Source organism: Meriones unguiculatus, chromosome 5 (assembly GCF_030254825.1).
Source record: "Meriones unguiculatus strain TT.TT164.6M chromosome 5, Bangor_MerUng_6.1, whole genome shotgun sequence".
NCBI classification, from domain to species: domain Eukaryota; kingdom Metazoa; phylum Chordata; class Mammalia; order Rodentia; family Muridae; genus Meriones; species Meriones unguiculatus.
In genome coordinates this window covers 125,808,014-125,821,659 of record NC_083353.1, presented here as the reverse complement: position 1 = coordinate 125,821,659, position 13,646 = coordinate 125,808,014, and the positions used below count along the sequence as shown (strand labels likewise).

General features: G+C 42.9%; 1 non-coding gene across 1 annotated transcript; it reads right to left on the bottom strand.

Moving 5' to 3' along the window:
- Positions 1–4,734: 4,734 nt before the first annotated feature.
- On the bottom strand, positions 4,735–4,866 carry LOC132654435 (small nucleolar RNA SNORA17). The gene has a single exon (XR_009592084.1). It is a non-coding gene; the product is annotated as a small nucleolar RNA SNORA17 (small nucleolar RNA).
- Positions 4,867–13,646: the final 8,780 nt, after the last annotated feature.

The window sequence follows — 13,646 nt, the reverse complement described above, 5'->3', positions numbered from 1 at the left end:
GGAACACAGCCTTGTGGCTGAGCGAATAATAATCACAGGAAAATGGATGCTCAGTGTGCCTTTGATTAATTGTTACTCCAAAACGGAGCCTGAAGTTAATGCTGTGCTTCAGGTTTCTTCCCTCCCCGGTGCCTCTACTCTTCACCGTCAGCCTTTGCTGGTGTCATTTCACAAACTGCTTCTCTTGCCTGTTAGCTTTTCCTGAGAGCTGAAACTCAAGTCTTTATTATGCTAAAGAAAAACAATTAACTTAGCACAGCACCTTATAAAGGGTAATTTCATTGGATAGAAGTGAAGATGGAAAATATTTCTGTGTCCTTTTTGTCCTTATGCACTTCAAGCTGAAAAGGTTTCAGTGAGGGTTATGTTGGTGTGCAGGCAATTCAACTGGCCTGCCTCAGGGGATGTTAGGGTCCTGACAATGTCCTATGTCATCACCTGTGCCAGATGCGCAGGATTTAAGGACCTGTCAGCAATCTCTCTCTCTCTCTCTCTCTCTCTCTCTCTAACTGCCTTGGTTTCTCTCCCCCTCTCTGTCTCTTTGGGGAGCCCCTCTTCTCTCTCTCCCAATAAACTTCCTTTCTCATACTAAATATGTCGAAGTGGATTCATAATCAATATTATAACAGTGGGGAATATGGAAATCTTTTCCTTCTTCTGTAGGAAGGGAATTCAATATAAGAGACCAGGAGTCAAAGAAACTCCCTGTAGGCAGATGGGGAGGGGGCCTTAGCTAGACGGGGTGCGTTTCCAAGATGGGCAGCTTCTTTCTGAACCCCCTGGCTGAGACAAAAGCCTGGCAGCTTTGTTCCCCCACTGGTAGCCCCTGCTGAGGGATCAAGGCCAGAACAGGACAAATCTGAAACACCAACCAACCAGCCTGTCTTCACACTGAGCAGCCTTAAGGTAGGGGAGGAGGACTCTTCAGAAGCTTTGAAAGCCCCAGCCCTCAAGGGGCTGGAGTTTTGGCTTAATCCCCCTCTCCTTCGCAGAGGGTCTTTTCTCATATGTCTGCTGTGTGCATGTTTTCTCACCCACAATGAATGCCTCCCTGTAACTGCTGATTTTGTTTTCGGTGCTTGAGATTTCTCTGCTGCTACCCATTGTGTTTCAGATGTTTTCCTGCTTTTAATTTTTTAACTGACAGAGAAAACAACCCCCTCAAGACTTCCTGTACTCTATCATTTCAAGGTCCCAGACTGTATTAAATGGATGGAGAAATGAAAGCTGTGCAGCATCAAGCCAGACAGAATCAAGATGGCACAACCAAGCCTTGGAAGTCTCAGTGAAGTGGAAGGGTGTGTGAATTCTGTGTTACAAACCAAACGGAGACACCGCAACATTTGAGAGAGCTTGTTTGCACAGAGAGTCATGCATGAACTGGGCAGCTCCAGTCTGGAAGAGTTGGGGAGCTACATGGAGGGACTACCCCCTGGGGACACTTTTTAGGACACACAGAGAAGCAGAGAAGGAAAAAAATCCTTCGTTATGTCACACTTGTCTTATTTGATCTAACCCGTGAGAACGTTGTTCTCTGTAAGTTTGTTGCTGCTTTGGAATGGCTGAGTTTAACCATATTTTTCTTCAGCAAAGACCTGACTGTGAGTAATCTTCACCATCAACTAGATTGAACTTGGAATGACTGAGAAGACTCACCTGGGGACATATCTGTGGGTGATTTTCTAGACGGGGTAAAATGGGGTGGGAAGGGCTAATTGAACGTGGGTGGCCCCTGCATATGAGTCTGCAGTCTCACTGATACAAAGAAGTGATCTGAGCACCATGCTTCTCTTCCTGACCGAACATAAAGTGGTCAGCTGCCTCATGCTCGTGTTCCTGTGACTTCCCATCATGACAAACTGAACCCTCAAAATGAGTTTAGGTAATCCCTCCCCTCCCTTCCCCTTCCCAAGTTGCTTTTATCAAGAATATTGTCACAGCAGACATCAAAGTAACTAATGTAACTGGTCTCAGCTTGAGTATCTGTAAGGGCAAGTGTATGTATACACATTGTGTTCTATTTCTTTTCCATTGCTGTGCTAAAACGCTGAGGCCAAGACGACCTGTAGAAGTGTTAGATCACCAAGCAGGCCCCTAAGATGGCAGTGCAGCTGCCAATACCCTGGAATGGCTACCAGAGCTTAGCTGGGTCAGGTGCCATGAGGAAACAGAAACACATTTCTCAGAGACCCTGTGACTCTGGGACCTCGTGTTACTAGCTAACTGCCGTTTCCTCATTCCTCCCTAAACCACCATCTGCCTCAGGCAAAAGGACATCTGCTGCCCATAAACTGGCCTGCTCACCACAGGCACAGACCCCTTCTGGCCTGTTTTCATCCAAGACAGAAAAAAAGTCTCTCTAGAAGAAGGGATCTATTTGCCTTAAGCCTTGAGGAGCCCTATAAAGCCTACTTGCTCTCCCTGGCTGGGCTACTGCTCTGCTCTCCTGAGACTGCCCAGTAGCTGGTCCCACAATAAACTTCTTTCCACCACTGGAGTTGTCCTATTTGGTGGTCTCATTGTGCTCATTGTTGACTTTTCTGCTGACCTGTGCAGATCTTGTCTGCTGGACCTGGGATCTGAGAACCTCATAGAATGGGGAGGGCTAGAGCCTAATGCTCTAGACAGCCTTTACTTTCTATACACACATGTAACAAAGAGAGCAATGATCAAAGGAAGGCTGTTAGAGTTCAGAAAAACACGTAAATAAATGCTGGTAAACACATACAAAATATTAATAGAACAGCCCTTCCTCAGAACTTTCTTAGGGCAGACCAATTTAAACACAACTACCTGGTACATACTATAATAGATTATATCTGGGAAAGGACGAAAGCAAGGCAGAAGGCCATATCCAGATTCAGAGTATACAGACAGATTGGGCTCTATGGCTATGTTCTGACATCAAACAAGAATAAACACATCTTATAAACTGAATGTAAATGTTTGTTGCAGGACGCATGAAATCACATCCCAGAACCATCGAGGAAACAAGATGCACCTGAGGTAGAAAGCCCTCTGCCTTTTCCCACAATTCCTCAAGGCACTGATCATCATGCACCATTCTTTTGACTGTGTTCTGGCGCTCACTTACATAAAGGAAGGGCTTATTTGGGCCTATACTTCCAGAGGGATAAGAGTCCATCATGGTAGGAGATTGTGGCAGCAGGAGGCAGACATGGCAACAGCAGTTGAGAGTTCCCAGCCTCAACTACAAGCAGGAAGCAGGAAAGGCACAGCACACTAGAACTGGTGCCAGTCTTTATGCTTTCAATGTCAGCTTTGAGTGACGCCTTTCCTTTAGTAATACCATGTCTTCTAAACTTTCCTAAACAGTGCCATCACCAGGCAAGCTTTGCAAGTGCCAGAGAGTATAGGGGGCAGTCATCCAAACCATCACACACTAGCTTTCCAGTCAGGTATTAGGTTTCCCTTTATCTGGCTTTTTAAAAAATAGCGGGAAGGCAGAGTTTATGCACAAGACAAGAAGTTCAATGGCGGCCATTCTTGGTTGTCAACTTGACTGATCTGAACTAAAACCCAATTGGCTGGGTACACCATATCTTGCCTGCTTGCCTTCACTCCCTCTCTGACAAGTCCATTCCTTCACTGGCATTAGAGACTACTTCTTTTGGATTTTAGCATATATCGAAGATGAGCTGAGATATACAGCATGGTAGATTGAAAAAGTACTGGATTCTTGGACTTTACCATTGGTAGACAGCCACTGTTGGACTAGCTGGACCACAGCCTGTAATCCACTCTAATAAATCCTCCTTGTATATAGATTCACTCTAGTAGTTCTATTTCTTTAGAGGACCCTGACTAATGGATTCAGCCATGTTACTAAAAAGTTGCTACTTTCCATCAGGATCAGCCTAGTGTGACAAAGCAGAGAAGGGTTCTGTCTCACAGGTAAGGTGAAGAATCATTGCTATGTAGTGGGACCTACTGTGTACTTGGTATGATGTTAGCACAACAGCATCACAATACCCAGCATCTCCCTTGTGTATGTGTGTGCATGTTTGTGCGTGTGAAATGTACACGTGCATGTAAAAGCCAGAGGTCAATCTTGTTTTCACCGAGTCTTGGAATTCCATCCACCTTGGTTCATTTCCTAAAATATTTTTACTTTTGTGTATGTGCACACACACAGGTGTAGCTTTTCAGGTCCTGTGCAAGCGAAGTAGACTTAACCACTGAGTAATGTCTTCAGCCTTCCATCTTCGTTTGTTTGTTTGTTTGTTCTAAAATTACAAATATGGGCAGTGGTGACACATTGTGCCCACATCTTTCTGTTTCTCTTTCTCTTCCATTTCTCCTCTACTTACTTGCTCCTACTGGTGGTGTCTGGGGTCTCTAAGTGTCTAGGGTCATTTTGGAGTGCTATGCCCCATTCGTGCTTTATGGCACCCGGCAGGGGTCATCTCAGACATGACCCCAGGTTGGTGGTCAACTCAGGCTAGCTTCTTATCCAGTCCCTATGTCATTGGACTGGTGGTCATCTTGGGCTTGCTTTTCACTCCAGCCACCCACATGTAGGGGTCATCTGTCCTGGGAGCCCACCTCCCCAGGGTCCAAGGTCCAAGGAGAGGGATTTTTTAGTTTTTGGTTTGCTCCCACCAGGCCACATGGCCCCAGCTTGCTCACCATCCTGGGAGCCTGTCTCAGGAATCCCTCTCTGGGACCCGTGGTGCCGGACTGGTGGTCATCTCAGGCTTGTTTTTTCCAGGGAGTGTTAGGCTACTAATCATTCAGATGTTCACAGGTTCATAAGTCAGAGTGTTGAATAGCCCTTCTCCTCTCTTTCACCTACTGATACATTTGTGACACAGCAGCTACACTTGCAATTCCCCTAAGGACAGGTACTTTTTTTTTTTTTTTTTCTTTTCTTCCTGAGACAGTTTCACTGGCCTGGAACTTGCCAATTTGGATAGGCTGGATGGCCAGTGAACCCCTGGGATCTACTTGCCTGTCACTGAAAGAGTGGGATGACAACGTTGACTCTAGAGGTCAGTTTTATCTCTAAATGTTCCCAGTATTTCAATGCTAGAGCTGTCTCCCAGTGTCAACATTTCTATCTTCTGAAGAAGAAATAGTCTTTCTCAAGAATGAACTCCCTGATTGGATAAACAATTCCAAATGGTCAGTCCTGTATTCATGTACATACAAGCCCCAAAATTTTAGCGAATATATATATATATGCACACACATACATACATACATACATACATATATATGTATATTCTCTGTGTAATGTTCAGAATATTTTTAGAAATGCAAGAGGTGTAATTCGGAGGGGGGGAGATGTAGCTGACCTAAGGCTACCTAAGGCTCCCAACCCAAGTAATCTCATTAGTATAGGCTTGGGTGTGACCAAAGAGGACTGTTTAACAAAAGGCCATCTAATAATCTGGGTAAGCCCAAGAGTGTTAAGTGGCACGAGGGAAAAAAACCAAATATGTGTCATATCATACACACAGGCTAATGTTCTTTCAGTTTAATAATCACTAAGAATCAATGGTGTTAAGATTTGTTAAAACGAGTCTTGATGACATAATAGCAAGAGCTGGTAGGGTCAGTGGTAGGTCCTTGTCTAGCATACTTGAAGCTGCAGCAGCAAAAGTAACTCATATAAAATATGATTTTGTTACATAGTCCTGGAAAATGTTGCATCATATATTATGCACAGGCATTTGACTTTTTATACCTTTTGAGCAATACATACAAAAAGATCTTTAAATTATCATTTACCAAATTGTATTTCATATCAATCTCAATCTAGAATGTAGAATAATCTTAACATCTGAGAAAAGTGTTAATATGAGTCTAATTCAGGTTATATATCTATGCTTTAATAAGCTTTATCCTGACATTTACTAGAAAAGGAATCAAACCATTATGGCAGGAAATTGGTTTCTATTAAAAATGAAAAGCATTGTTGAGAAGAAAATCTTATTTTCTATGAATTTTTACAGTATCTTCCTGGGGTTCTGACTAAAGAACCAGATTAACAAGAGGGCAGAAAAACAAACAGGTTCAACTATACAAAAGAGTTCACAAACTAATGTGTGGTGGAACAAGATCTTCTGAGATCAAACACTCCCTCTTGGAGGGAGGTCCCTTTAGAAACAGGATATTCTAAGAGGTGGTGCAACATTTCAACCTTTAGGCAGGCTCCTTAAATTCAGTAAATAAACCACTCAAAAGTCTCAGGAAGTCCCTGAAATTGACCAGATGTACCAGGCTCACTGAGTATATATAAGAAATAAGGACAGCGGAGAGACACCTTCAGACAAGTTGAGCTGCCTAGAAGAGATTCATACCAGCTGACACATAGAGACTACAGGTGCAAGCTTTTTTGGACTGTCACCCATGTTGGGGTGGGCTTTGGTGATACAACTGTCTTTGAGTCGTTTTTGCACCTGTAAGTAACCCCAATAGACTCACTGGCTCACCAAGCTGAACTTGGGTGGTATCTGTACATTGATCCATCCTGGTTCCCCAATTGAGGTAAAGAGATGTTTGTTCATGTCTCCCCAGGAATGGTGTCACACAACAAATAGGACTCCACAAGGTTAGCATTTGAGGCTTATCCACCATTTTAGCAAAGAGGAAAAGAGGTGATTTCTGAAAGAACAAATGACTTTCAGGTTAACAGGGGGAGAGATGATGGTAGCCATGTATGAAAATGTCTGTCTTACTCGGGTGAGGCTGTCTCAACATTGAGAGTCCTTTGGCCATCAGAGTTGGTTTTCCCAGGCTGTGAGACATTGAGAGAAGAGATTAAAGCGGTTGAGTTTGGGAGCAACATAGGGTGGGGGTGGTGGGTTGGTGGGTGGGTAGGGTCTACATTTCAGAAGGTACAGACAAGTGAGAAAAGACCTCCCCCTTCAGTTGTTGATTTTTAAAATAGAAAAACCTCATTATTGTTGTTGTTGGGTGACACAGACATAGAGGTTAGAAGACAACTTGGTTCTCTCTACAGCCGGTTCTGAGAATCAGATCCAGGCCATCAGGCTGTGCAAATGCAGCAAGGATTTTTGCCCAGTGAACTGGCTGGCCTCAGTTGTTGGTTCTTAAATGACCTTTTGGTTGCTATTTTTAGTTTTATCTTAATTATTGTTATTTACGAGTGTGTGTCAGTACATGTACACGAGTACACTTGCTTGGAGAGTCCAGAGGCATCAGATTCTCAGGAGGTGGAGTTCCAGGGAGTTATGAGTCATCTGACATGGGTGCTGAGAATCAAACTCAGGTCTTCTAAAAGACCAGAGAGTCCTTTTAACCAGCGGACTATCCCTCCGGCCTCTGTTGGTGTTTTAAGGACAAGGGTTCGTGTTTCTCCGGCTGTCCTTGAACTTGAACTTGCACTGCAGTCAAGGATGGCCTTCTATCTCTGCCGCTGGAGTGCTGGGACCACAAGCGCGGGCTCCCATGCCTTGTTTATTCAGTGCCAGCGATCGAATCCAGGGCTTCATGCACTTTGCGGCAGCACTCTTACCACCTGAGCGACAACCCAGCCCTGACACCTGGTCTTTCCCTGATGCAGATGTGGCTTATCAAAGCAGCACTTCTTCCCAACCTCCTGTCAGGTGTTTCAGACTCGAATGACGCTGTGCCGTTACGGCACAGTCTGGACCCTTTCAGTACATCTGTTACACACGGAATGAAAACTGCTTTTGTTAACTTAAAAAAAAAACAAAACAAAACAAAAAAAACAACTTTTATATACTTATTTGTAAATTCACCCAGTGAGAGGTAGATTTTATCTTTCTTATAACCTTTGATTGAAAGTAATATTTTAAATTTGCCTAGAAAATTTTGTTACTGTGAATTTTTTAAATGTGAATTTTTCACATCTTTACTAACGTTCATTTTCTTTGTCTACTACAATGTTACCAAAAAAAAAAAAATGCCCCTTCTTAGTGATGCTTCATCAGGATCTCTAAGTCTTGAGGATGTGCCTCTGCTTTTACTGTGAAAGGATTTTAAATCGCTGCTAAGCCTGGGAGGACTGGGGCTGATGGGAGTTTCTAATTGACAATATACCCACAGGACACTTCTCTTTTTAAGGGTAGCATTTCAATAAGTGTTGCCAGGGAGTAGTGGTGGGTGAGCTTACAAGGGAAACTAATGCTTTTAAAACTTGGAGTGCTCAGCAACTGAAAATGATGCTTCGGGCAAGAATGATGCCACATTCCTGCAAAGCCATCATCACCCTGGAGTCTGAGGCAGGAAGCTTCTCAAGGTCAGTTTAGACAAGCAGCAAGTCTGAAACCAGCTTGAGCTACGTAGATCTTGCCTCATAAACAAAAACAAACAGGACAGTAACAAGTGCACACAACTAAAACAATAAGCAAAAAAAAAAATTATAAGCAAGAGGAAATATTTGTTCATATGTCTCTCTCTGTTTTTTTTTTTTTTTTAACTAGCTCTTTAATGGGGGTAATGCTAGCTAGGTGTGGAGGTACACATTCATGACCCTGGGATGATCAAAACAAATTCAAAACTAGCCTGGGCTATAGAAACTAGTGGCCATAGCAAAACTTTGTCTAGATAGATAGATAGATAGATAGATGGATAGATAGATAGGTTTATTGATAGATCGATGTTCAATATGTAAGCTGGAGAAATGGCTTTCAGTGAACAAAGTTGCTTGCTGAGAAAGTCTGATGATAGGGATCCAGTCTCCATAATCTATATGGTAGAAGAAGAAAACTGACTTCTGCAAGTTATTCTGTCTTCACATTTGTGCTGTGGCACATGTGCCCTCACATACCTGCACATAAATAAATGTTTTTTTTTTCTTTTTAAAAGGATCTATTTTTCATATTCTGTGTATGCATGTCTGTGCGCCGCATGCATTCCTGGTGCCCTTAGAGGACAGAAGAAGTCATTGTGTCCCCTGGAACTGAAGTGGCAGATGGTTGTGAGCCACCATGTAGGTTTTGGGGAACTGAATTCAGATTCTCTGTAAGAGTGAAAAGTGCTTCTAAATTCCAGAGTCATCTCTCTGGCCCTCTATTTTCATTTTAAAAAATGAAAATAGAGATAATAAAATAGAAAAGGAAAATGTGCAATAAAAATTTGGGATAACCTCATGACCTATGAAGGTCACGGAAAATGAAAGGTATAAGGGGAACTACAGTGGGTAGAAGCTATTTTCCTCCTTAGGATGTGTGATTTCTCCAAAATATATCTGAATGTCATTAAGAACTAAACCAGGACGTCGAATTCAATGATCTGGAGACAAAAAGAGGCTGCAGTGATTATTTTTAACCAATTTTTTTGTTTAGACTAAATTGAACAAACAGTCTTCTGAGGCAGTCTTGATATCGAACCTTTTCCACTGGAGGAGCACACACTAATCAATAGCTCTTATTTAAGTTATTAAGACTGTTGAGAAATGTAAATAATCAGAAGAGCGAGCTTTGGAATTTAAAAGGGGTTGACACAAGAGACTCTGTGTAGCTGTTCCTTTGGCCAAGTGCACCACACGGATCCCACCTAGGGAAGGAAATTTGATGGCTACATTACAGTGTCTGACAAAAGGCTATAAAGCACTTGCTGGTCAAGTCAGTTCTCTTATTACTCCTGGCTGAACTTCCATTCTTTCTCTCTCTCTCTCTTTTTAATTAAAAATTTTCTTTTTAAGTTTGTATTAATATATATATATATATATGTATGTGTATGTGCAAGCCTTCTTATTTTTAATGTAAAGAGTCCTTTTTAAGTTTTAAGTTTGCATTTTTGTGTTTTTAGGTTTATATTTGTGACACACACACACACAGAGTGTAGGTGCCTGTAGAGGTCAGTAAAGGGTATCAGGTCCCTAACAGCTAGAGTTACAGCTGTGGATTGCCCAACAAAGCGGGTGGTGGGTAAGAACTCCGGTCCTCTGAAAAAGCAGCAAGGGCTCTAAACACTTCAGCCTTAGAAAGGCTTTGTCTCCCCACTCATTGTTAGGATCATGTACAAGATGCCTAGAGCAAGTTAAATTAACCCAAAGAAGAAGACGCGGATTGAAGTGATAAGGGGCCCCTCAGAGGAGGAGGCTCAGAGAAATGGGGGAACAGTGCAGATGTAGACAGTATGTGCCTGTGTGCTTGAAGGGCTAAAGGGTGACCTCATGATAATAAACTTGGGGTAAACCAGAGAGAGCTGTGTTTCAACTCCCTGGAGGCTCTTGTCTTGGAAGATGAGTGTCTCTTTGCACTGGGAGTAGGAGAGATATCTGAATGAAGATCTACAAATTTATTTATTTATTAAAATGTAATACAGCATCCCAAGTAACGGCTTTCATTATGTAAAAACCTGCTTTAGAGCAAACTCAGAAAACCCCTCTCTCCAACGGGATGGGATAGGAGACTGTGTCTTGACTGCTCTGTCCCCAGATGTCACAATGGCACACTTTGTGGCTGCATGTCTAAGCCCTGTCACTGAGAAGGAAGGCTGTTACTCATTTGCTCATCCATTCATCCATCATCTGTCCACACATTGATTACACTCTCATGCACACATTCTCTCTCTCTCTCTCTCTCTGTACTAGAGATTGAATCCAGGGCCCTGTGCATGTTAGACAAACTACCACAGAACTATCCTCTCCCCAGCTGCAAGAAACCTATTTTTGACTTAGTATTTTAACCAAAGTATAGAAATTTATGCCATTTTAGCCACCTTTTAAAGAGCCCCAGTGACACTACACATAACTACATTTATAAACATGTGTTATTTAACCATAAATAAGTACATGTATCTACAATATTTCCCCTTATTTATTCTTTTGGGCTAGGTGGGTAGAAAAAATTTAATGCATCTCACTCAGGAGCCCAAACAGTTATTTTTCTGTAAGATACAAAGTACAGAAAATTGAACTTTTCATGCTGCAGGCAGTCTCAGATTAATGAGAATGTGAATTCTTGCCCTGTAGTTCTGCATTTAATATTATCTCTCTTGTTTGAAGATGATCCTCGACGAGTTGACCAGAACACCTCAAACAAGAGCAACTTTCCTTGTTTGTAGGGAGATTTTCGCAGAGTAATAGGTAAGTGGTTGAACCTTGGAAACCTCAAAGTAAAACACTACAAACCAAACAAAAGTTTATTTCCCCCCTTTTCTAATAGTTCAGAGGCAGATGGTTTGGGCAGGGCCTGATCCACAGGTCATGGGGGGGGATCCAGATGCATCCTCCCTTAGGATGTCTCACGATAGACAGATCAAAATTCCAATCAAAAGAAGGGAAAAGAAGAATAAGCCAAGCATGTCTTTCCTACCATTAAGACAACATGGAGTTTGTCAGTTGTTTGAATCCTTCGAAGCCTCAACCAGGAGAGCTAGTCCCTTCTTATGTGGACTTTCAAAACCTCTACCTTGGTCAGCTCAACCTCCTGCCCCACTACAGTACCCCCGGCCCCATTTCAGTACCTTCTGTCAGCATCAATGGGAAGAAAACAAACACTAACACACTTTGGTTAAGTTTTTCTCCTGCATCTCAACCCTGACGTTGGCTGGCTCTATCCGAGCCAGCATACAAACCCTGAATTTATGCATGTATCTACGGAACATCCTCTCAAGTGTTATAGACCTGCAGAGAGTTCCAGGCTCTTGTATCCCACGACCATGAATTACATCAGGGGCACATGGCAAGAAAACAGAAATAGAGATGATCTATTTTAAAATGTATTTACTTAGAATAATTTTATTACATTTATTTTTATTTCATGTGGATGGGTATTTGATCTGCATGCATTTCTGTGCACCAGATGCATGTGGCATTCTCAGCGGCCATTAGATCCCTCGCGCTAGAGTTGCAGATGGTTTTAGCCACCATATGGGTACTGAGAATTGAACCCTGGTCCTCTGGAAGAACAGCAGAACTCTCAACCACTGAGCCATTTCCAGCCCCAAGAGAAAGGCACCCTTGAGGATAGATGTGGGGTAGTGAGTGAGATTGGAAAAAGGATACACTAGTGAGCACGGGACAAGGAGTCTCAAGGACCCTTTATTGGTCATTTTCACGGCACCTGTTTTCTTTTGCATTTGCACACCCAGGGCTCTGCTCTGTCATTTTAATGTAAGGACTTTTCTAGAGCATGCTCTGTCTGTTGTGTGTAGCCCCAGTGGGTAAGGATTTCCTGGCTTCTGCCAACTGGCTTCCTTCATAGGTCAAGCCTGATGTTGCTTTCTCCAGTCTCTTGCAAGCTTGCCATCTTTATGCCACTTGTACACACTTGGTTCTTTCTAGCTCTTCTTACTCCTCTCAGTGGAACAAACAAACAACACACAAACAAACTCTTTTTGCTTACAAACTTACAAGTCACTATTACAGTCAGTTCCTCCCACCCTTTGCAGTAGTCCTCTTTGGTGAAGCCCAGATCTTTTTTCTGTTTATTTAATCTGCCCATTTGTTGTGGTGGAAGCTCATTCTCTGGGCCTGACATGACCATCAGGACCCACAGAATACCTTAGCCATGCAGCCATGACAACAGACTAAGCAGTGATGGTGAGGGCCGTGGTAATGACTAACAATTGTGCTGGTAACAGTAATGGGACTGTTAATATCCCTCTTAGAGGCTAGAGGAGTGCATATGCCTCCCCTGAGAGTCCACATGCCCTTCAGTTGCACATAGTTTCAGGCCCTTAAGAGCTAGGCAATCAATGGAGGGAGGACTCTAGCGATACCGCTTTCCTGAGGCTGTCACAGACAGCCGTGTCACATTTTCATTGGTGCAGCTGCTTTGAGTCACCGTGCTCCTATTTGTGACCACTCACCCATGTTCCATTTATTGATTGATCGCAATTATTTCCTGCAATAAACCCATTAGGTTACTAAGCTGCATTTGGATGAAATTATTTCTTTGGTTTGTTGGTGCCGAGTCTGGGGTGAATAAACATTTTAAAAATGTTTTTAGGAAAAGTAACATCAACTCAAACCAGAAGTTCCACAGAGTGGAATGGAGCTGCAAAGCAGCCTGGCAATCATACTAAGTGGCCAAATATATCTACCTACACCTCCGGGAGGGACTCTATTACTAAGAGAAGGGGCTGTCTAGAACTTACAGTTGCCAGGATATGCATATTTTCGTAAGGGGAGTATCAGCCATGTAAGAGGAGGAGGCTCCACTTTGTCACCCACAGCAGCCTGAAGAGGGCCTCTGTTTTGGGACCTCGACTTGGAATAAAATGGGATTCATAGCTCTGATCCAGAGAAGAATTTAGGACCATCCAGTATGAAGCAGAGTTGAGGTTTAGTGGACATATTTAACACAGATCTGAGTGTAAGGGGTAAGCAATAGAAAGGTGCTCAGAGAGAAAGACACACCAGACACACCTGGCAGGGAAGGGCGTGGTTTTTCCAAGAGTGGTGCTTGCTTTCTTTACAACAGCCAGAGAGAGAATGGTTTTGAAGCTATTAACTTCAGAGCGTTGCTAAGAAACCTACAGGAGATCACGGGCAGTTCCGAGGGTCACCTGACAGGGTTACAGTTGATCAGGTCTAGATCGCAGGGACATAGAAAGCTAAGCTGTCTTTACTGTAAGCCAAGCTGATAGTCTTACTCAAGATTCTTGAGAATGTGTGTCGAACAGAATTTATTCAACAGATTTATTCAACTTTATACCGTTAAAGCCTGGGTTGTGGCTAT